We start from the raw sequence: 24,076 nt of genomic DNA on the forward strand, positions 1-24,076 counted from the left end.
AGCCTTATTCCATTGGCTGAACTATCTTTTTTGTTTGTTTGTTTGTTTCTAATGGCTCATCACCAGTATTCTATATACATAAACCTCTCCCAATGTAAAAATAAGATTCCTGTATCTATGGCTTTCACTTTCTCTTCTTTAAAGGTAAATTTACCAAGAGTACTGTTTACTTGCTGTCTCCATTTTCTTCCCTATATTTACTTCTCAGCTCCCTGCAACCTGATTCCCTTACTAATGACTCCATTCAAACTTCTTGACCAGTGGAAATTAGGTAAGAATATTGTATGCAGTGCTCAGAAAGCACTCATAGGAAAGGAGCATTCCTTCTCTCTTTCCTTCATGCTTGCTGGAATGTAGGTATGATGGCTGGAGCTCAAGCAGTTATCTTGATTCATGAAGTAAAGGCCATGGCTTGAGAATGATGGAACAGCCCATGGAAGGAATCTATATTCCTTGTGACTTTGAGAAGCCACTCTAGCTACCCTGAACTGTTTGCTTTTGGAAAGAGAAATAAACTTCTTTTTATTTAAGCTGCTGTTATTTTTGATTTTCTGTCACTTTTAGCCAAATCAACTTCTAACTAATATAATGGGTAATGTTAAGCATTCTTATAAAGCTTATAATATAATCTGTGCATCAGTGATTCACAAATCCAGGTCACTGTCTTTCTCCTAAACTTTGGTTGATTTGGGATATCTTGCTGAATTTATACTCATGTATACCCATGCACATCTCAAATTCAGCATGTTTAAAGATGAAGTAATTTTTTCTAACTAATTCCCTTCCTATGTTTCCAATCTCAGTTAATGTGACCCAGAACAGATGCTAGATAGGAATTATGAACTTGACCACCCCTTCAACTTTAACTGTCCTCTCTTCTTAATCTTTATTGTTACAGACTTAGTTTAGAACTTAATCATCATTCTCTTGCAATACTTCAATAATCTTTTAACTAATCTTTCTACTTCAAATCTTTCCCCATCTCTAATCCATTTACTGATCTGTTACCATAGTTATATTTCTGAACAGAAGTCTGATTTTCTCTGAAGGAAATACTGTCTTGCTTAAAATTCTTCAGTGGCAACTAGGTCAAGTAGAATCTTCCTAGCATGACATGCAAGACCCTCCATGAACTATCTCCTGCTTTCTTCTCCAGCTTTATCTCTACTGAATTGCCTTTCTGTTACACATTATTCTTTCAATATATTTTCCCTGCCTTGATTACCTTTCCTTACCTTCAGTTCTATATTTAGACTTAAAAAATTTATTTTATTGAAGTATCATTGATTTACATGGTTGTATTAGTTTCTGCTATACAACAAAATGATTTGGTTATATATATTCTTTTAGAAATATTTTTCCATTATGGTTTATTACATGATACTGAAAATTGTTCCATGTTCTATACAATAGGACCTTGTTTATCCATTCTGTATATAATAGTTTGCATCGGCTAATCCCAAACTCCCAATCCTTCCCTCCCCAACCATCCTCCTCCTTGGCAACTGCAAGTCTGTTCTCTATGTCTGTGAGTCTATTTCTATTTCATGGATAAGTTCATTATGTCTTATTTTAGATTCCACATATAAGTGATATATGGTATTTGTCTATATTTAGACTTTTAATTGAATAATAGTGTACATACTTAGTTCGATTTTTAGATCCTCTCTGAAGACTTTTCTCACTAACCCAAGGGAGATTTGATCATTCCCTCAGGTATGCCTCACTTCACTTTCAGACTTCTATCCTAACATACATAGCTCTGGAAGATGCCTAAGAGTAGCTGCTGCTGCTGCTGCTGCTAAGTCGCTTCAGTCGTGTCCGACTCTGTGCGACCCCATAGACGGTAGCCAACCAGGCTCCCCCATCCCTGAGATTCTCCAGGCAAGAACACTGGAGTGGGTTGCCATTTCCTTCTCCAATAACTAAGAGCAGAGAGTAGGTAAAAATATATCTTGGCATCTTCAACCCTTACTAAGGTGCCTGACAAAAGTATGTACCTAATAAAAATTTATTGTATTAATTAATTGAGTAGATAGTAGTAGCATTAGAAATGAGAAGTAAATTTTAGAGAGCTATGAAAGAGGGAAAATCAGGAGGGCTTAGTCACTGATCGGATGAGGGAGGTAAGAGAAAGAGAAAAGCCCAAGATTACCCTGCTACTTTAAGCCTCAGTAATGATAGGATATGGTTTTTTAAATATGGAAAATATGAAGTACGGGGAGGGATAAGTTTGGGATGGAAACTGAGATCTGTTTGGGGCATCATAAGTTTAATATGCTGGTGGTATATACACAGGTGAGAATTGGATAAAAATTTCATGGAGTGTCTTTAGACTCCCTGCACAACTGAAGCCTCCTATCGCTGGATTATTTACAGACATCACAGGAAGTAATTGGTCAGTTTAGCCTGAGAGAAAACACTAGGAAGATTCACAAGACTGAAAAAACACAAGGCAGGATTCAGGTATGGACCAGGAAACAGGCATCACTGGGAATAAGCAGGCTGCTTTTTTCCATCATGTAGGATTCTCTGCCACTCTATCAGATTCCTATGGTCAGCCACTATGCTTCAGATGTTGATCTGTGTCAAAAGGGACTGTTGTAGTTTGGAACAATTGCATATATCTGATTCCAAGACACTTGATCACTAATCTCTAAACCTTTCTGTCAATAGCCAGAGTATAATGGATTTGTTAAAAGTCCCCCTCTCCTACTATGAATAAATTCATTTATCAAAAAATTATTACAAAAACTTGACAGTGTAATCAAAAGATGAGAACCAGAAACATCAAGAAAACCACAGAGTGCTGGTTAGGGCCTCAGCTGCACTTATTTCTGGCAAAAATGCTAAACCAAGTTAAAAAATGATCTTCATAGCAATATTATTCTCCAGCTTTTTTTTTTTTTTAAGAAAGAAGGAAAACAAAGAAGCAAACAATTCAAGTTTAGCTCCTAGCAATTATTCACAGAGATGTCTCCAGCAACCTGCCAGGAAAATCTCTTCTCAGAATTATTGTCACCTTTTCATCAGAATATCAGAAAAATCAATCTCCAAGTTGAACCAGAATTCAATAAATGAATTCAGTAAATTAAATGTTTACTAAGTGTGCTAAATCTCTAGCATAAAAATGAAAAGAGAAACATTCCTTGACCTTAGGGAACTCACAGTTGAATGATGGAATTCTATGCCTAGGTTTAGAAATATTTTCAAAGCCAATCTTATCTCAAGAAGACACTTGCAGAAGGGCAATTATGCACCACACATAACAGGAATAGTGAACTTTGTCTTCAGAGCCCAGTAATCTCAGAGTACTTACTCTATCAAATGACATGAATACTCCTTTGATTCTTAAATTGTTATCTTTTGGGAAGTTCATTCATCCATATCCAAGGGCATCCCTGAGTTGAGATCCCAGCCTTGCTAGAGGATTAGCAAGAACAGCAGTTCCAAATAACTGAAGAAATTCTAGACTCATGATACCAAATAGACTATGTGCTATTGGTAGGACAGAATTCTGGATAGATTTTGAAACAAAGATAAACGTTCCAGGGAGCCATAGTTTCTGAAGTTCATGGTCTAGTAATTTGTTAGGTATTTTGTGTTAGCTAGATAAATGAACTGCATATCTTGATTAGCTGGATAACTGCACCAGGAGTTAGATATACTTGTTGAGGTAATCATACTTTATTGCCATCCAATATGCTCAAAGAATTATTTCTTATTTCTTTTTTTTTTCCAACTGGCACTGAAGATATTTTATTTTGACATATGGCTAGTGCTTGATTTCTTCTATCTTGTCACTTGATGAGGCAAGTTGCCTTTGCCCCCATGCATTGTAGCTGATACAGTGCCTCTACTTGTAAGACATTCGAAGGTATGAGGATATACTGAGTTGCTTCAGTTGTGTCCAACTGTTTGCAACTCTATGGACTGTAGCCTGCCAGGCTTCTCTCTCCATGGGATTATCTGGGCAAGAATACCTGACTGGCTTGCCATGCCCTCCTCCAGGGATAAACCTGTGTCCCTTACATCTCCTGCATTGGCAGGCGGGTTCTTTACCACTAGCGCCACATGGAAACCCCATTAGAAGGTATGTGTATCTCACTTCTTTTGAACTGTGGTGCTGGAGAAGACTCCCGAGAGTCCCTTGGGCTGCAAGGAGATCAAACCAGCCAATCCTAAATGAAATCAGTCCTGAATATTCATTGAAGACTTGGGTTCGAGTTCTGGGTTGGAAAGATCCCATGGAGAAGGGAACAGCTACCCACTCCAGTATTCTGGCCTCGAAAATCCCAAGTTGGACACAACTGAGAGACTTTCACATAACATAACACAATGTGATGTAATGTAACATAGCATAACATAACATAACATTTAAAGAGATAAAACTCAAACACCTGCACAGGGAGAAGTGAATTCTGTAATACAATAGAAAAACTCAGAAACTAAAGGCAGCAGTTAATTCTAGAGGCAGAGATTCTGATTTTTAAATAGAAATAAGAAGATTGGTTGAAAATTTGGAAAAGTAGTAAGATCCCAGATCTTCTTAAGAAACTCATGTCTCTTCTTTTAGGCAACAGATCTGGAGTAGAACATATATTTATTTTTCAAAAGTACTTTAATACCTTGAAATATACATGATATATGTGTGAAAATATTCATATAATTTCATTACAGTGCACACAAAACCTATAGTCAATTGATAGCTTGAGCAATCGTGATTCTCTTCTACTGTTGTTCTCTTACAAGCTTTGTGTGGCCTTTCAGGCAGCACAGTTTTCAGAAGGTAGATTTTCAATAAATACATCTTTGACTTTCAAAACACTGTGTACAAGTTGGTTTTTTGCTGAGCGAGGTTTAAGGGATAGGAGATTTCTAGAACCTTTAACCTGAAAAATCTTGGATTATCTTTATCGATGGGGTATTTGAGATTCTATAATAGTGTAGCAATTGGTATTTAAGGAGTAGCAGATGGAAACCATACCTAAGTTTTGAGGATGCAGAGACTTGGGAGAGGTGACAAACTGTAGGTAATATACACTGCAGAATTACATAGCATGTTTACAACCTGCCTTGTATTTTGATGGGTTGCAGAGATAGACTAGTGCAGCATGGAGATAGGATACAGAAAATCCAGTCTTTGGGAACCAAAAAGATAATAAGGCTGAGATAAAATGTAGGTAGGTTGTAAAATAGGATGGAATTTTGTTTGCTTTGAGCATGGTATGTGTTGTCATTTTGAAGCCTTTTCAATTTTCATATCTCTTTAGTGCCAACTTGGGAGACATATTATCATGACTGAATTGGAGAACTGACAGCCTACCAGAAAGTGTCATTGTATCATTTGGGACTAGTGAAGATGAAAATAATATTGTTTTTTTTTTTTTTTTTCCACACAAGCACCCCAGGAAATTAGCCTCCAAATACAACTGAGGAGTAGGTATCGTTATGACTTCTTTATGGATCAGCAAGCAGATGAAATATGGTGAAGTTATAAGTGACCAAAGATGTACGAGAAGACATGCATTGAGTAGAAAATAAATTTGAACGCCGCTTATCAACTCTTGATTTGACCCGAGACAGTTCTATCTCAAACATGAGACTCTATATAGAAGCATGAGGGAATTAGGAAGTAAAATCTGATGAGTATTTTTCCTGAAATATTACAGCTGTCATTCCCAGGGCCCTAGTCCTGAGATAGTGGCAGGTTAAGATATTAAATTTTTCTGGGAACTCTTCATGGACTGTTGCCATATCAATGACAATGGAGACAGAAACCCGGTGATTTTTATAGAGCATGCTGTTTGGTGTATCCTCTGTGTAGTACAGCTACACTCAGAGCAGCTAGCAATGTTCATCTGAATTCTTTATTATTTGTCAAAAGAAATACTGTTTTCTGGCATAATCTTTCTTTTCTAAGAAAAGAAAATAATCAGTGGTGCCTATTGTAACTATGCTTTAACATCTGGCCTTTTCTTCTAAAGACCAAAACATCAAGATGACCCAAAAAGAAAGAGATATGAATATAAATCAAGTAATTTTAAATTAAAAAACCTGACACCCTGTTTCTCTCTTTCTTCTTTTAATGCATTAAGCATCATCTCATACAGGCATGAACATAAACCATGACCAGTTTACTAAGTTAGGCTATAATCAAAAGAACATACAATGAAATATTTGTCTTTCCTTTCTTGTCTTTGCATTTAATTTTCATATATATCAATGTTTGTGCAGGGACTTTGTCTCCTGGAGGCAGATACCCCTGCAAGTTTAACAGTGAAGACAGACAGTTGAGGGGAACACTTGACTGGGGAGGCTATGTTGGGTAGTGTGGACAGGGCCAGAGTGTATTGGATGAGTAGGGAAACAGGATTGTGATACCAAAGGGAGCCAGAGTTTGCACCTTTGTTTGCTGAGGAAACTAGCTCAGAGATGAGGAACTGTCTTTTGATGATCTCCTCTCTATATATGAAGGCCATGCTTTCAAATGAATTCCTGTAAGGACTTTTCATTATAGTTTTGATAATGGTCATGGTGACATATTGTATTTAAAGACTAGAAAAAAGACAAGTTTGAGAGACTATGTCTAATATTTGTGTCTGGGGGTTGTTGTGTTGGGGGATGAAATACTCAAGATGATACTGGAGGTAAATATTTGCCCTAATACTTTTAAAAAATTATTTTATTGACATGTAGTTGATTTACAATGTTGTGTTCATTTCTACTGTACAGCAGAGTGATTCAGTTATACACACACACATGCACACACACACACACACACACACACACACACACACACACACACACCTTTTTTGCTCTAATACTTTTTGCACAGCAAAGTAGTACAAGGTCTTTTTTAGTCTGTTAAATATATTAGATGTGTACCCTCATGACATCTATAATTATGTTAGGTAGTTAGAATAGGAAAAAGGAGTCCAAAATGGCGGTGGCTAAAAGACAAAGAAGGGCAAAGCCTGTGAAAATAGAACAAAGGAAGGTCCAAGGAGGGAAGTGAGGACCTCAGGTAAAACAAACAGCCCTCCTGGCTAGCCCAATTTACATAGGGCAGGCCCAGAGGGAGGAGAAAAAAACATACAATGAGGAGTCAAAATTGAGTTGGGGGGTGGGGGTGGGGGTGCGCCTCTCTTCTCTTTGTGTCTTTTGAGTTGGTGGCCTACCCTCACGCCTGGAGGATGTATTTTCCTTTGCTTGCAAATAAAACTGAGCTATAACACGGAAGGGTAACACTGGTCCATCCACCGCTTCAAATTTTTGCCGTGGCGAGACAGAACCAAGGAAATTACACACTCCCCTGACAATTAGAAAAAATAGACATGAAGAATAAAAGGAGTGAGTTTAAAAAAATGTACTTGGTAATGCCAATACACACACAACTGCCAAAATGTATAGCACTTCCTATGTGCCAGATACTCATCTCACTACATTTATCATCTCATGTACACATGAGTACAGAAAACTCTGTGAGCTAGGTACTAATATCATCATTTTGCAAAAGAGGTAGATTGGAGATTCAGTTCCAGGCAGGGTGGTTCCAGAGTGTGCACTCCTTATTTCTGTACAGTACTGCCACTTCTAAAACAAAGCTATTAAAAAAAATGCATTGGAGTATAGTTGATTTACAATGTTGTGTTAGTTTCAGGTGTACAGCAAAGTGAATCAGTTATACATATATTTACTCTTTTTAGAATCTTTTCCCATATAGGTCATTACAGAGTACTGAGTAGAGTTCTCTGTGCCATACTGCTGCTGCTAAGTCGCTTCAGTCATGTGCGACTCTGTGCGACTCTGTGCGACCCCATAGACAGCAGGCCACCAGGCTCCCCCGTCCCTGGGATTCTCCAGGCAAGAACACTGGAGTGGGTTGCCATTTCCTTCTCCAATTCATGAAAGTGAAAAGTGAAAGTGAAGTCACTCAGTCGTGTCTGACTCTTCGCGGCCCCATGGATTGCAGCCTATTAGGCTCCTCTGTCCATGGGATTTTCCAGGCAAGAGTACTGGAGTGGGGTGCCATCGCCTTCTCTGCTGTGCCATACAGCAGGTTCTTATTAGTTATCTGTGTTATTAATAGAAGTGGGTATATGTCAATCCCAATCTCCCAATTTATCGCTCCCTAAGGCCAAGTTTTTTGACCTGGCTTTATAACAAGACCACAGCTTGGGCATCTTTGTGAGGTGTCTGGAGTTTGTGTCTGGCACAACTCAATCATCATTTTCTCCACCCTTTCCTAACTTTTATAGTGGATCTCCCACCCCGCAGTCTCATGCTCTACCACTTCCCTACACTTTTGTTCTAATGGGAAAAGCACATGATAAAATGTATTCTCTTAAAATGTTATGTTATTCCTCTCAAAAATATATTCCTTCAAGTATAAAAAATGTTAACTATTCCAGATATATTTGCACTTTTCAAAGAGGAGATTGGGAAAATATTAAGTAGGTATTGATCAGATTTCTAAATACTCCTCAAATTTAAAAAAAAGTAGATAATTACATACTTCCCTACCTTTATGGACAGACTGGCTTTATAGTGCTATCAGTATTTCCTTGCCAGATGTGAAGGTCAAAAGAAATTGGATAGTTTTAATATCACTTGAGAGGCTCCTGCTTCCTCTACTCATCCTGAATTCATTACTACCCTCTGGATTTCTGTGAAAAGGAAAAATCCCTACTATTTGTAGTGTAATTTGGGATTAAATTCTGGCTTATTGTACTGCTAGGTTTAGAAAATATTAATACACGACTCCCATGCTAATTTGAATCTCATATAATGAATGATTTTTAGTGTAAATACATCCCATGCAATATTTGGGACTTATATGAAAATTATTTGCTGTTTTTCTGAAATTTGATTTTAATTGGACACTTTGTGTTTTTACCAGGTAATCATACTCAGAGTGGTTGTCTCTAGAGAGAGAGGAAAAAAAAAAATTCTGCTTATGGATATCTTGTAGTAATTTAATTACTAAATGGTAAAAATATGAAACAGAGTGGTGGATATGGAGAAAGGGACAAATCCATACATGCAATGGAAGAAGAATAAAAATGTGGTGAATACTTGCCTGAGTTGTGCTGATGAGCCAAGGTGTCTTATAGAGAAGTTATGAATATAAGCAACAAAGAAAAAGTCATTATAAAAGAGTAAATCCAGATATGCAAGAATTTTGGTTCAGTTTTTGGATGATAAAAGGGTGTATAAATTAATCAGAGCAAAGAATAGGTTGAGTCCAGGAAGTTGAATAAAGTCAAGGATATTAAGCAAAACTTAAATGTTATTTAAGGCAATTATTCCAAAATCTCAAGGTCCATTAATTTGCTATTGAATTTCTTTCTTTTTTTTTTAAATTAGTTTATTTTCAATTTTTTAACTTTACAATATTGTATTTGTTTTGCCATACATTGACATGAATCCACCATGGGTGTACATGTTTTCCCCTTCCAGGACCCCCCTTCCACCTCCCTCCCCATCCCATCCCTCCGGGTCATCCCGGTAATATCACACTAAAGAGAAAGTACTAATCTTTTGACATTACATAGTCATAATCCTGTTTCTCTCTTTCTTCTTTTAATGCGTTAAACATCATCTCATACAGGCATGAATACAAACTGAACAGTTTGCTAAATTATGCTATAATCAAAAGAACATATAATGATGTAGTTGTCTTTCCTTTCTTGTCTTTGCATTTAATTTTCACAATCACAAAAAACTAATCAAACTGATCACATGGACCACAGCCTTCTAGGTGAAACTATGAGTCATGCCGTGTAGGGCCACCCAAAATCAATGTATCATGGTGGAGAATTCAGACACAATGTGGTCCACTGGAGAAGGGAAAGGAAAACCACTTCATTATTCTTGACTTGAGAACCCCATGAACAGTATGAAAAGGCAAAAAGATATAACACTGAAAGATGAAATCCTCAGGCCGGTAGGTGCCCAATATGCTACTGGAGAAGAGCGGATAAATAACTCCAGAGAGAATGAGGAGATGGAGCCAAAGCAAAAACAATGCCCAGTTGTGGATGTGACTGGTGATGGAAGTAAAGTCTGATGCTGTAAAGAGCAATATTGCATAGGAATCTGGAATGGTAGGTCCATGAATCCAGGTAAATTAGAAGTGATCAAACAGGAGATGGCAAGAGTGAACATCAACAGTTTAGGAGTCAGTGATCTAAAAAGGACTGGAATAGGTGAATTTAATTCAAATGACCATTATATCTACTACTGTGGGCAAGAATACCTTAGAATAAATGGAGTAAGCCCTCATAGTCAACAAAAGAGTCCGAAATGCAGTACTTGAATGCAATCCCAAAAATGACAGAATGATCTCTGTTCATTTCCGAAGCAAATGATTCAATATCAGAGTAATCCAAGTCTATGCCCCAAACAGTAATGCTGAAGAAACTTAAGTTGAATGATTCTATGAAGACTTACAAGACCTTCTAGAACTAACACCCAGAAAAGATGTCCTATTCATCATAGGGGACTGGAATGCAAAATTAGGAAGTCAAGAGATACCTGGAGTAACAGGCAAATTTGGCCTCGAAGTACAAAATGAATCAAGGCAAAGATTAACAGAGTATTGCCAAGAGAAGGCACTGATCATAGCAAACACTCTCTTCCAACAACACAAGAGAAGTCTCTACACATGGACATCACCAGATGGTCAAAACCGAAATCAGATTGATTATATTATTTGCAGCCAAAGATGGAGAAGCTCTCTACAATCAACAAAAGCAAGACCAGGAGCTGACTGTGGCTCAGATAATGAATTCCTTATTGCCAAATTCAGACTTCAATTGAAGAAAGTGGGGAAAACCCCTAGGCCATTCAGGTATGACCTAAATCAAATCCCATACGATTATACAGTGGAAGTGATAAATAGATTCAAGGGATTAGATCTGATAGACAGTGTTCCTGAAGAACTATGCACGGAGGTTTGTGACACCATACATGAGGCAGTGATCAAGACCATCCCCAAGAAAAAGAAATGCAAAAAAGCAAAATGGCTGTCTGAAGAGGCCTTACAAATGGCTGAGAAAAGAAGAGAAGTGAAAAGTAAAGGAGAAAAGGAAAGATATTCCCATCTGAATGCAGAGTTCCAAAGAATAGCAAGGAGCAATAAAAAAGCCTTCCTCAGTGATCAATGCAAATAAATAGAGGAAAACAATAGAATGGAAAAGACTAGAGATCTCTTCAAGAAAATTAGATATGCAAAGGGAACATTTCATGTAAAGATTGGCACAATAAAGGACAGAAATGGTATGGACCTAACAGAAACAGAAGATATTAAGAAGAGGTGGCAAGAATACACAGAAGAATTATATAAAAAAGAGCTTCACGACCCAGACAACAATGATTTTGTGATCACTCAACTAGAGCCAGACATCTTGGAATGCGAAGTCAAGTGGGTCTTAGGAAGCATCACTATGAACAAAGCTTGTAGAGGTTATGGAATTCCAGTTGAGCTATTTCAAATGCTGAAAGATGATGCTGTGAAAGTGCTGAACTCAATATGCCAGCAAATTTGGAAAACTCAGCAGTGGCCAGAGGACTGGAAAATGTTAGTTTACATTTCAATCCCCAAAAAGGGCAATGCCAAAGAATGTTCAAACTGCCGCACACTTTCAGTCATCTCACATGCTAGCAAAGTAATGCTCAAAATTCTCCAAGTGAGGCTTCAACAGTACATGAACCAAGAACTTCCAAATGTTCAAGCTGGATTTAGAAAGGGCAGAGGGAGCCAGAGATCAAGTTGCCAACATCCCTTGGATCATAGAAAAAGTAAGAGAATTCCAGAAAAAACATCTACTTCTGCTTTATTGATTATGCCAAAGCCTTTAACAGTGTATATCACAACAAACTGTGTAAAATTCTTAAAGAGATGGGAATACCAGACGATATTACCTGTCTCCTGAGAAATCTGTATATAGGATTAGAGGCAACAGTTAGAACTGGACATGGAATGACAGACTGGTTCCAAATTGGGAAAGGAGTACATCAAGGCTGTATATTGTCACCCTGCTTATTTAACTTATATGCAGAGTACATCATGGGAAATGCAGGGCTGGATGAAGCACAAGCTGGAATCAAGATTGCCAGGAGAAATATCAATAACCTCAAATATGCAGATGATCCCACCCTTCTGGCAGAAAGTGAAGAGGAACTAAAGAGCCTCTTGATGAAAATGAAAGAGGAGAGTGAAAAAGTTGGCTTAAAACTCAACATTCAGAAAATTAAGATCATGGCATCCGGTCCCATCACTTCATGGCAAGTAGATGGGGAAACAATGGATACAGTGACAGACTTTATTTTCTTGGGCTCCAAAATCACTGCAGATGGTGACAGCATCAATGAAATTAAAAGACACTTACTCCTTGGAAGAAAACTATGACCCACCTAGACAGCATATTAAAAAGCAGAGACTTTACTTTGCCAACAAAGGTCCATCTAGTCAAAGCTATGATTTTTCCAGTTGTCATGTATTGATGTGAGAGTTGGACTAGAAAGCTGAGTGCCAAAAAATTGATGCTTTTGAACTATGGTGTTGGAGAAGACTCTTGAGAGTCCCTTGGACTGCAAGGAGATCAAACCAGTCAATCCTAAAAGATATCAGTCCTGAATATTCATAGGAAGGACTGATGCTGAAGCTGAACCTCCAATACTTTGGCCAAGTGATGCGAAGAACTGACTCATTGGAAAAGACTCAGATGCTGGGAAAGATTGAATGGAGGAGGAGAAGCGGACAACAGAGGATGAAAATGTTGGATGGCGTTTCCGACTTGATGGACATGAGTTGAAGCAGGCTAAGGGAGCTGGTGATGAACAGGAAGTTCTGGCGTGCTGTAGTCCATAGGGTCGCAGAGTTGGACACAACTGAGCGACTGAACTGAAGTGTCATACTGCTAATGAATAAAGAATATAACTTATATTTAACATTTAATTAAGATGATTTGGCAAAGTGATTATTCACAACCAAAACTAAAATTGCAAAATACCACATACATAGTCTGTTCTGGAAAAATTCTAACCATTTAGTGCTGTTTTCTGATGTTACCAAATACTTCAAGTATAAAAGATAATCCAGTTTCATTTGCCATTGGGTATGAGTTTGCTCCCCCCTCAAGAGATGATTCTTCAAATAGTAGACAACTAGAAGCTGAATTAGGAAATACAAGTTCGATTTACAGAATTGCCAATCACGTGTATTTTATTTTCTGTTCTAGCTAGAGTGTCCATTAGCTATTTTGATTTGCTTAATTTTAGATTGATTTTAAAACTTAAAATCATCATTCATATGGTAAGGTAAATACTTAATCAAACAGCTTTTGCAAGATCCTGAAACTAAGAATTGGAATACAATATAAGAAAAACAAAAACCACTACAGTATTGTAAAGTAATTAGCCTCCAATTAAAATAAATAAATTAATTAGAAAAAAGGAAAAACATTTTCAGTGTAGAGACAGGGATATAGGGCATACACAGTCGGAGAAGAACAGGGTTACTGTGGGAACTGTAATCTTGAATTTCATGATTTGTCTTGTGTGATTACAAATTTAATGCTATGGGAAGATTATGTGACTTTTTCCTTTATTTTGACTATGATTTATTTGTGAATAATCAGGGAAGGATCAGGCTTAGATGTGACCTGAATCTGCCCATAGTAGGAGGACCCTGCATCTTTTAGGAAGACAGAGGAGAAAAAAACAGTATGGGAAGGTGATTTCTTCAAAAGACACAAGTTCAGCACACTGTGAGCTTTCACTGTAGAAAATGACAGAAAACGATTTTGCACTTTGACTTCATTTGCAGCTGAGGATTTCCAAAATGCTTTGCAATGGGCACAGAAGCTTTACAGAGTTTGTTGAAACTCTGCAGGGCTAGTCGTGAAAGTGAATGAATTTCAGAGGCTAGCTCGCAGCTGAAACTGGCAACAGAAGGCAAGAGAGGCTAGGGGAGCATACTTTTGTATGGATTTACTAAAGTATAGCTTACCACAGTAAAGCATGTGTATAGTTGTTTGAGAAATAGCAGACAGGCAAAGTGTATAGCAGTCAATGTATGAGTTGTTTTGTTTTTAGAAGAGGTTTGGAGTCACATATGAGGATAAGATTGCATGTATACACAAAGATCTGTCAAGATGGTCACACATCAGCCTGATTCCTGTGTCGTCACATCATGCCTTTTGATGGAAAGGGAAATATAGTCAATTAATAAGGCCTTGTTACCCCAGTTCTGACAGAGTTGGGTATTTGACGTACTTTTTATATTGATTACCTTATTTTTCTTCGATATTGCCAGAGACATTAGTTTTCCAGGATATGCAAATTTAGGCAATAGATATTCCAGATGATAACCTTTACTGTATTCAGTGTGTATTAAACAACTGCTAAGACACAAGAGATCCATACATACACTCACACATTGGTGGAGGCCATGTAAATCTCAGGGTCCTTTTGGTTCCTTTTGAAGAAGGATTTAATGTAAGTCTTGCTGCCTAAACAAATTTAGCTGAAATTGATATGATAATTAGTATTAATACTAATACTTTCTGGTTTCATCTATTTTTAGCTCAAGATGTGCCATTCCTAAAGTCAATCAACCTAAGCCTCTGAAGCCTGCAAATGCAGTATGTATGCTATGGAAAAAATATTAATTATTGTTCTAAATGATAAATAGGGAAGCAAATGTTTAATGGAATCCAATCTTAGAGCAGCAAACATATACATAAATAAAAAGAAATTAAATGACATTTTCCCTTCAAGTTATGGAGTATCAAGCATATCATCAGAGAAAGAATTTGCTACATGGGGGAAAAACTATTACAAGTTTGAAAGAGTGCTTAGCATCAGTATAAAGATGCAAACATGGTGAATGAATTAAAATGTAGAATATCAGTCAAAAAGAATCACTCCAACCTTTTAAATGTAAATAGTCACAAAAATGATCATCCTGATTTGGGTTAACTTATAATAAAAGCATATTAGCTTAGAGAGGAATAGAAAAGGAGAGACAAACAAAAAGTAGCCAAGTTTTAGGTTTTCACTGAACACATCTAGATTGAAATGACTAATAAAAGAAACAAAGAGATGTAAGACTGAGGCAAAAAGCAACAAACCCAAAATATTTTGAGTGTAATACAGGTTGTATGAATAGACTCTACTACCAATGAAATGCTAAAAGCATTTTTGCATGTAAGAAATAAAATGTCAGAGGACCGTAATTTGATTCATATTTGGCATAATGCAGTATAGTTACTTTGCCTGAGTTCTTATTCACCATTTTCTCATGAAATTTCTTACCTTATAGTAGAAAAGCAGTGTTTTAATAAGAGAACCATGACTACTTTCATAATTGAAACCCAAAAGATGAGCTCTATTTCATCATATTGATACAAATCAGAGCTCTATGAAATGAAAAATGAAAGGAAAACATATTTCTCTGTATGAGAATGATTTAGAAATAAGTGCACTATTAAAACTGATAAAAAGGGAAAATTTGCTTAAATATAAGTTGAAATGAAAGTAATATAGACGAAAGTAAATAAGAAGAGGATAGTGAAACTGATTCATCTGTAGGTGAAGCAAATGAAAGGAATGAACATCAAGGTACATTGGTGCCCATATAGTTTAAGGTCGTCAGAAATTCATTGAACATCCTGATTTGCAATGGGATTTAGAACTTAAATATAATGTGTGGACTCTCTCTGTGCACAAAGAGTTTTTTTTTTTAAGGTTTCACAAAGGGAATTTTTATAGCTTATTCACAATTTAGGAAAAAAAAAAATCAATTTGGCCCCTTTGGCTCTTTAAAGTAGTTTCTACAGAAGCTTTTGTACAGTTTAGATATTGCTTTTCTCACTTGTAAAAAACAAAACAAACTTTCTGATTACATTCAATTTATCCTGAATTTTGGAGCCTGCATTAAAAATTATGTAATGCATTCCTGAACTAAAAAAAACTCTTTTGTTCTATCTATAAAACAGAACTGCAAAAAAAAAAAACAGAACTGCAAAGAATATGAATATCAGTAACATACATACATGTCTTTACTTACCTAAAAATGAAACTGAATTTTTATATATAATTTTTAATGCCCTTAGAATAAACTCTAGAAATGATGTCCAGAAAGATCTCTTACATTTTCCCCATTTTGCCCAATATTTCTATTTTGTAATTCTGCTTGACTGCCATATGAGATTAGAAAATTAGACACTTATAGTAAGATATACTTAAAAGAATATTTCAAAGAAATGTTTTGATTTCATTTTAAATGAACAGTTAGAGCAATGTGATTTGGTATGCTACCTAAAAGAGACTTCTGCCTTTATAAACCTAGACCATTCCCACCATGCATGACAGACTTTTATCAAAAGCCTCCTCAGTGACAGGGTATCAGTATGTCCATCACATGTGTGGAGAGTTCAAAACCTCTTCTGGTATCACTTTCCCCACCTAGTGTGACCTGTATGACTCTTATCAACTGTATTTCAATTCTAAGTATTTTAGAGTATCATTTTATTACCTTTTATTGAACAGCTCATTATCCAGCTGGTGGATTACCTGTTAAAATGTTTTTCTTATATTCCTCCTCCTAGATTACTATATTTTTAGTATTTTACTCCATTTCAAGTTGGTGGTACTAGTGATAAAGAATCCGCCTGCCAGTGCAGGAGACACGGAAGATGTGGGGTTCTATCCCTGGGTCAGGAAAACCCCCTGGAGGAGGAAATGGCAACCCACTCCAGTATTCTTGCCTGGGAAATCCCATGGACAGAGGAGCCTGGTGGGCTACAGTCCATGGGATTGCAAAAGAGTTGGACACGACTTAGTGACTAAGCAACAACAAAGTTAATTAAACTAGTAACCCAAAAAGTTACTAAAAACAAGAGTCCCTGATCTTGCAGAAGTAATATTCTATAGTGGGCATCCAATAATGAATATTTAGACCATTATATGGGCTTCCCTGGAGAAGACCCAGATTCGATCCCTGGGTCAGGAAGATACCCTGGAGAAGGGAATGGCTACCCACTCCAATATTCTTCCCTGGAGAATCCCATGGACAGAGGAACTGGCTACAGTCCATGCAGTTGCAAAGAGTTGGACATGACTGAACACACACAGGCTTAGCTAGCTAAACTTGTTATCTATTTTTTAAATAATATTTATTTATTTATTTTTGGCTGTGCCTGGTCTTTGTTGCTGTGTGGGCTCTCTAGTTGTAGTATGCAGGCTTCTCATTTCAGTGGCTTCTCTTGATGTGGAGCATGGGCTCTAGGGCACATGGGATTCAGTAGTTGTGGCTCCTGGGCTCTAGAGCATGGGCTCAATAGTTATGGTGCATGGGCCTAGTTGCTCCGTGGCATGTGGGATCTTCCTGGACCAGGGATTGAACCCCTGTCTCCTGCACTAGCAAGCTGATTCTTTACCACTGAGCCATCAGGGAACCCACTAAAGTTGTTATATTTTATCTTTAGCATTGTTTAAATCTAAAGGATGATTCATAAAGGATATGAGATGGGTGTAAGTGCAAATAAGAATATTATACATATTTATCTACTGACCTCCAGTGTAGGACACTTATTCATAGGCATGGCATTTCCTCCTGTTGGCAGTGATAAATGATAAGTAAGGCCAATATACTGAGCTTTAAACAAACCTTAAAATAATTTGATTTATATTCATTAAAATTACTTATATTTTGTCTCTAGTATTTGTTAAATGTTAAAGACAAAAATTTAATTTGAGATTATATTCTTCCTTTTTGTTCTCAAAATGTATTACTTTAGACATCAGTGAAAATGACAAAGTGGGTCGCTCCAAGGGCCCATTCCTCCACAGAAATATCAAAAACTCAAGCAGTAATGATCAGAATAAACTATGGAGAACAGTCAAAATTTAAAACAACCAATCAAATGCTGAATTAAGAAAAAGGCAAATTAAAAATGGTAGGAAAGTTTTGAGGCATTTTATTTGTCCTTACTCCATATTCTTTCGGTGTGCAGCAATAGTCACATTCTCAGTCTGAAAATGTGGTCACTATTTTCAGAAGGATAAGAGCAAACCTCCTACTGATAGAATTGTATTTGCTCTAACTTGTCTGGGGGCTACCTGAAGGACTGATGCAAAGCCTTTGTTCACCCACCTTGGAACTCAGGGCACCAAAATGGTGAGCATTTCTTAAAAATACTGCAAACCAAAAGAACAACAATATGGTTAAGTCTGAGGTGCTCCCAGTACCTCAGAATGTGACATTGTTTGGAAAGGATCTCTACGAGTCAGACATGACTGAAGTGACTTAGCATGCACAGGACCTTTGCAAATGAAATTAATTAACATGAGGTTATAGTAGATTAGGGTTGGCCTTTAATCCAATATGACTGGTACCCTTTAAGAAAAGAAGAAGAGACATAGAAATACAAAAGTAGAATGCCATGTGATGATGGATATGCAGATTGGAAGTAAATCTACATGTCAAGGAGTGCAAACATTTTCAGGACTTCCAGAAGCTGGAAGAGACAAGGAAGAAGCTTTCCACAGAGCCTTTGGGGAGGGCATGGCCTTTGCAATACCTTGTTTTTAGATTTTTAGACTTCAGAACTATGAAAAAACAAATTTCTCTTGTTCTAAACCACCAAGTTAGTGGTAATTTGTTATGGCAGATCTAGAAATCTAATACAGATTATGGTATCAGAGAGAGAAGGTGCTGTTGTAACATATGCCTAAAAATGTGGAGTTGGTTTTGGAATTGAGTAATGAATAGAAACCAGAAGAATTTTGAGATGCTTGATAGAAAAATCATAGGTTGCCTTGATGGTCAGTAGAAATATGAACATTAAGTGTACTTCTGGTGACTGCTTACATATAAATGATAGACATGTTTTTGGACACTGGAGGAGATGTCATTCTGATATACAGTGGCAGAGCATTGACTGAGTTATGTTCTATCATTGGGAAGAAAGTGGAACTTGTAAACAATGCACTTAGATATTTGGTCAAGGAGATTTATAAGCAAAGTGTGGAAAGTTCAGCCTGGTTTCTCCTTGCGGCTTACAGAAAATGCAAGAAGAAGGATAAATTAAGCACAAGGGCACCAGCACCTGTTGATATGGAAAATTCTCTGCCTGTCCGGACAGTGTGCTCTGGAAGGAGGGCCAAGTGTGTGGCTGGACAACCTGCTAAGAGATTAGACACGTGACTTATAGAGTCAATCAACTATCTCAGCAGAAGCCAGAAACAAATATGTGATTATCCAGGAAGTATCTGTGGAGAGTCTCCTTGTCTAATGGCTTGGACCCCTGTACAATTAAATGGGACAAATAAGTTTTGGGAAATTATTTTACTCGCAAAAAATGCTGCCAGCCTGGATTGAGAGGGACAGAGATGGGGGAAAAGTGAAGGAAACATTACTGTAAGGGCAGAGCCATGGATGCAGAGGACAGAGTTTTGAGCCACAGAGATTTATTCTCAGAAATCAAATGGAATTTTCCCTGCTGAGTTTTGGGCTTGCTTGGACCGTGTAGCCCATTTGATTCCTATTTCTCCCTTTTGGAATGGAAATGTCTGGCCTATGCCTGTCTTACCTTTGTATTTTGGAAGATAATGTGCTTCCTGATTTCATAGGTCCACAAGTGGAAAAGAATATTACCCCAGGGTTGACAGACCCAGAGTCTCATCTATGATGGATTTACTTATTTAGATAAGAATTTGGACTTATTTTAATTTAACAAAATTAAACACTTTGGTGAACAAAGGATTTATCAAGAAAGTTAAAAGACAGCCTACAAAATAGGAAAATATACTTATAAATCACCTATCTGATAGAGATCTAGTGGTGGTGGTTTAGTCGCTAAGTCATCTCTTGACTATTGTGACCCCATGGACTGTAGCCCGCCAGCCTCCTCTGTCCATGGGGAATCTCCAGACAAGAATACTGGAGTGGTTTGCCATTTCCTCTTCCAGGGGATCTTCCTGACCCAGGGATCGAGCCCATGTCTTCTGCATTGCAGATGGATTCTTTAATGACTGAGCCACAGGGAAGTATCTGATAAAGATCTAGTAGCCAAGTAGCCAGATTATGTATGTATATACGAGCTATTAGAACCAAGAGCAAAAGGACAAACAATCTAATTAAAAAATTGGCAAAGAGATTGAATAGGCTAAAAACCACTGAATTGTACACTTTATATTGTTAACTTGCAATGTATAAATTATATCAATAATGCTGTGGTATTAAAAAGCAAAGTTTAAGAGAAATGAGTGGGGACTGTGATCCTCAATTTAGTCATTGATTTCTTAGATATGATAAGTAAGCACAAGCAACAGAAATAAAAAATGAATTTAACTTCATCAAAATTAAGTACTCTTGTGCAAATGATGCCATCAAGAAAATGAAAAGAAAACCCACAGGAGAAAATATTTGTAAATCATGTATCTGAAAAAGTATAATATCCAGAATATATAAAGAAATCTTATAACTAAATGATAAAAAGCAAACCACCCAATTGAAAAATGGGCCAAGGATCTGAATATATATTTCTCTGAAGATATACAAATGGCTAATAAGCACAAGAAAAGATGTTCAACACCAGAACTATCAGGGAAATGCATTCAGTCACAAATCCAAATCACAGTAAGATACCACTTCACACCCACTAGCATGCTAATAATAAAAAAGAAAGATGACCACAAATGTCGAGGATGTGGAAAAATAGGAACCCTCAAACATTCCTGGTGGGAATGTGAAGTGATACAGCCACTGTGGAAAACAGTTTGGCCGTTGCTCAAAAAATTAACATAAAATTATCATATGATCCAGCAATTCCCTTTCTAGGTATATACCCAAGAGAAATGAAAACATATGTCCATACAAAAATGTGCACACAAATGTTCATTGCTGCATTATTCATAATAGCCCCAAAGTGGAAACAATCCAAATAACCTTCAACTGATAAATGGATAAACAAAATATGGTGTATCCTTTTAATGGAATGTTATTGGGCAATAAAAAAGAATAAAGTAGTGATACATGAAACAGCACTGAAGATCCCTGAAAACATTATGCTAAGTGACAGAAGTCAATCATAAAGGAGCACATAGTGAAGGATTCCATTTGTATGAAATGTCCAGAGTAGGCAGAGCTTTAGTAACCGATATCAGGTTGTTGGCTACTTAGAGCTGGGGTGTTGTGAGGCAATGAAGAATGTTTGCTAATAGATATGAGGTTTCTTTTAGGGGGTGATGAAAATGTTTTAAAATTCAGTTGTGATAATTGCACAACTCTGTGAATATACTGAAATTCACTGTGTTGTAGTTCAAAAGTATGTGAATTATATTGTCTCAAAGCTTTCTAAAAACCAGACTGTGATGATTTCAGGGACTGTTTGTCAGTAATGAGGTCAAATTTGTGGTTATGATTCTAATAGAAAGTGAATAGAGACAAAACTGCTTTTAATCACTAAAAAAATAGAAAACTAATAAAACTTGGAAAATGTTTTTATTTATTTATTTATTTCACTGAGGTATAGTTAATTTACCTCAGTGAAATAATATTGTGTCAATTGCTAGAAATATACGTTTAACTAAAAATAGAAGATAGTCCTATACCATTTCTAGCATATTTCTAATATGTTTAATAAACACTTCAGGCATCATGGAAATACTATAGCAGCATCAATATTCCAGTGCTAATACATACACACACACACTCACAGAGACCTATGCATTTTTCATGCATGAGGGTAGGTATCTGAAACTCATTTGAATAACTTTTCTGCAAGATATATTTAGTTTAGGTTATTTTTAATACAAATAAGATAGGGAGCTAAAAAGTCATTTTTTAATTCCTATAATCATGTTATTTGAAAATCTGTGGTATAGGACAGGGGTTATTAGGCCCGATGAAATGTTTGGTTGCTCCGTACACAGTATAGTATAAGTGTCTCAAACCTTTGTCTTGCTGGCTACTTCAGAGCCTTGAATTCCCACTTTTAATTGGAGTTACTCTTTTGGGATTGAAGAGAGCAATAATGCCCTACATCTATATAGTATGTTACCATTTTCGAAGTGCTTTTACATATATTATCTCATTGAATTCTCACAACTTTAGGTTATAGGTACTGTCATATTATTTTTGTAGCTAGAGAAAACTGATACTCTGTGAGGTTACTTTACTCACCTGAGGGCAGGCAAGTAAGTCACGAGAAAGCTAAAGATTGAACATTGATGGTCCAGTTTTAAGTGCACTTTCCATGATATCCAAGCATTTTTAAAAGTTCAGTGCATCTAGAAACATCTATTCAAGTGGAATTCCCATATGGGCAACAGAGGAGAGGCAAGTAGCATAGGATCCCATTCATACTAGAAATCTATAGAGTGAATTACTTTCTTAGACTCACTAGCTGTCATCCAGGTCAGGGCGGGGCCTTGAGTTATGGAAGTTTTTATGTGAGAGGAAGGAGACAAGGCTTGAGGAACAGAGTCCAATAGAAACACAATTTTAACTAAGAGTATAAAAATAAATATTAAGAAAATATATGTTCATTAAATATTAGTATTCCTAGGATATTTTACTAGCACACAAAATAACTTTTAATTAGAAATAGACATTTTATTTATTTTATTTTGTTTCATTTCAGTCATTTAGATGATCCCTGGCTATGCTGTGTATAACTATGTTAGCAAGATGTGCTCTATGACTGTGTATATGTATCTTTGATTGTGTTTTGTTTGGGGAATTAAATTCAGAACCTTAGAGGGGTTATACAGTTTACATGTGCTGTCTTCTCAGGAAGAGCTCTAAATTCTCTGTCTGTCTTATCCATTACCACAAAGAGTTGAGGCCTTTGAATTCTTCACTTCTGATTTTCTTTTGATAAAGCCCTGCTTTTCATTGTATTTCCTTTATTTTTCCTTCCAAATAACCCTGTAATATGGCTCTGTAACATCTTCTTTATCCATTTCTGCAAATGAAATTAGTTTGCCTCAGGTCCCACATAAATAAGTCAGACACAATTGTGACTTGTGACTCTTTCTTCTCTCTGCTGCTTATGTGGCCCATTGCTTTGGAATACCTTTTTTTTCTTTCTTTCTTTCTTTCTTCTTATTTTCTTTAAAGGTATTGTTCAGGGGCCACTTCAGTGTTCAAAGACTGATACTCAGCCAGTTCATTTCCTTCCAATGAAGAAGGACAATGCCCTCTTACTTATCTGGCCTCATTTCTTTTCTTAGGAGATACGTGTTATAAAACGTATATTTTATTTTTTCACAGTTGCAGATAAACTAACCCTGCTTTTCAGTATATTGTATGTTCCCATTTTATTTCTTTTCTGGCAAGAAATGAGATTCAGTATACTTGTTAAAAGGACAGGAGATCAGTCTGTGCCTGAATTCTGATTCTAATTCTGTTTTGAATTCCATCTGGTCAATTCTAGCAAATACTTCAGAGTGGATGAGTTGAGTTTTTTTGTTGTTGTTGTTTTGGTAACCTCTATTTCTCCATTTGCAAAGTAAGTATTAAATGTTACTGTATTTGTACTTCATGGGTATATGAAAAATAGTGAGGATTTCTATTATTTAGCATAGCTACATTTTCATAAGTGTTAGAAGCAGTCCATATTGTTTATATTACTTACAAAGTTGAAACTTTATATGTGTCTACATGTGCAAAATCAAGTGAATAAATAAGCCCAATTAGATACTCATAAAATTAAAAGTAGCATTTTATAGTTAAAATCATCTTTGCATATATTATATAATAAAATTATTTTATTACTTTATGCATTTCACATGTGCCCATGTCCTTGCTCTCACAATATACCATATACAACTCACAAATTTTCATAATAGGCAAATAAAATTCAAGCAAAAGTGAATTGTTTGGGTAATTATCTCCATTTTCCATTTCAGATTGCATGAGCACACATAGATTTGAAATATTTTTTTTCTTTTCCTTTAAGCTATGTTTATGTCAAATGGAGCCAATTTTCATCCAGTCTACTTTGGATCTTTATGGTGGTTTACCTTCCATTCTTAATTTGATGTGAATCAATAATTT

General features: G+C 36.5%; 1 long non-coding RNA gene across 1 annotated transcript in view; it reads left to right on the top strand.

Annotated features, from left to right (window-relative positions):
- Positions 1-21,494, top strand: part of LOC145536287 (uncharacterized) — a 227,303-nt gene extending 205,809 nt beyond the window's left edge. The window contains exons 3-4 of the long non-coding RNA XR_014075738.1: positions 14,594-14,651; positions 17,811-21,494. This is a non-coding gene — a long non-coding RNA (uncharacterized LOC145536287). The remainder of the gene's footprint in view (positions 1-14,593; positions 14,652-17,810) is intronic.
- Positions 21,495-24,076: the final 2,582 nt, after the last annotated feature.

Source organism: Giraffa tippelskirchi, chromosome X (assembly GCF_054371585.1).
Source record: "Giraffa tippelskirchi isolate mGirTip1 chromosome X, T2T-mGirTip1v1.2.pri, whole genome shotgun sequence".
NCBI classification, from domain to species: domain Eukaryota; kingdom Metazoa; phylum Chordata; class Mammalia; order Artiodactyla; family Giraffidae; genus Giraffa; species Giraffa tippelskirchi.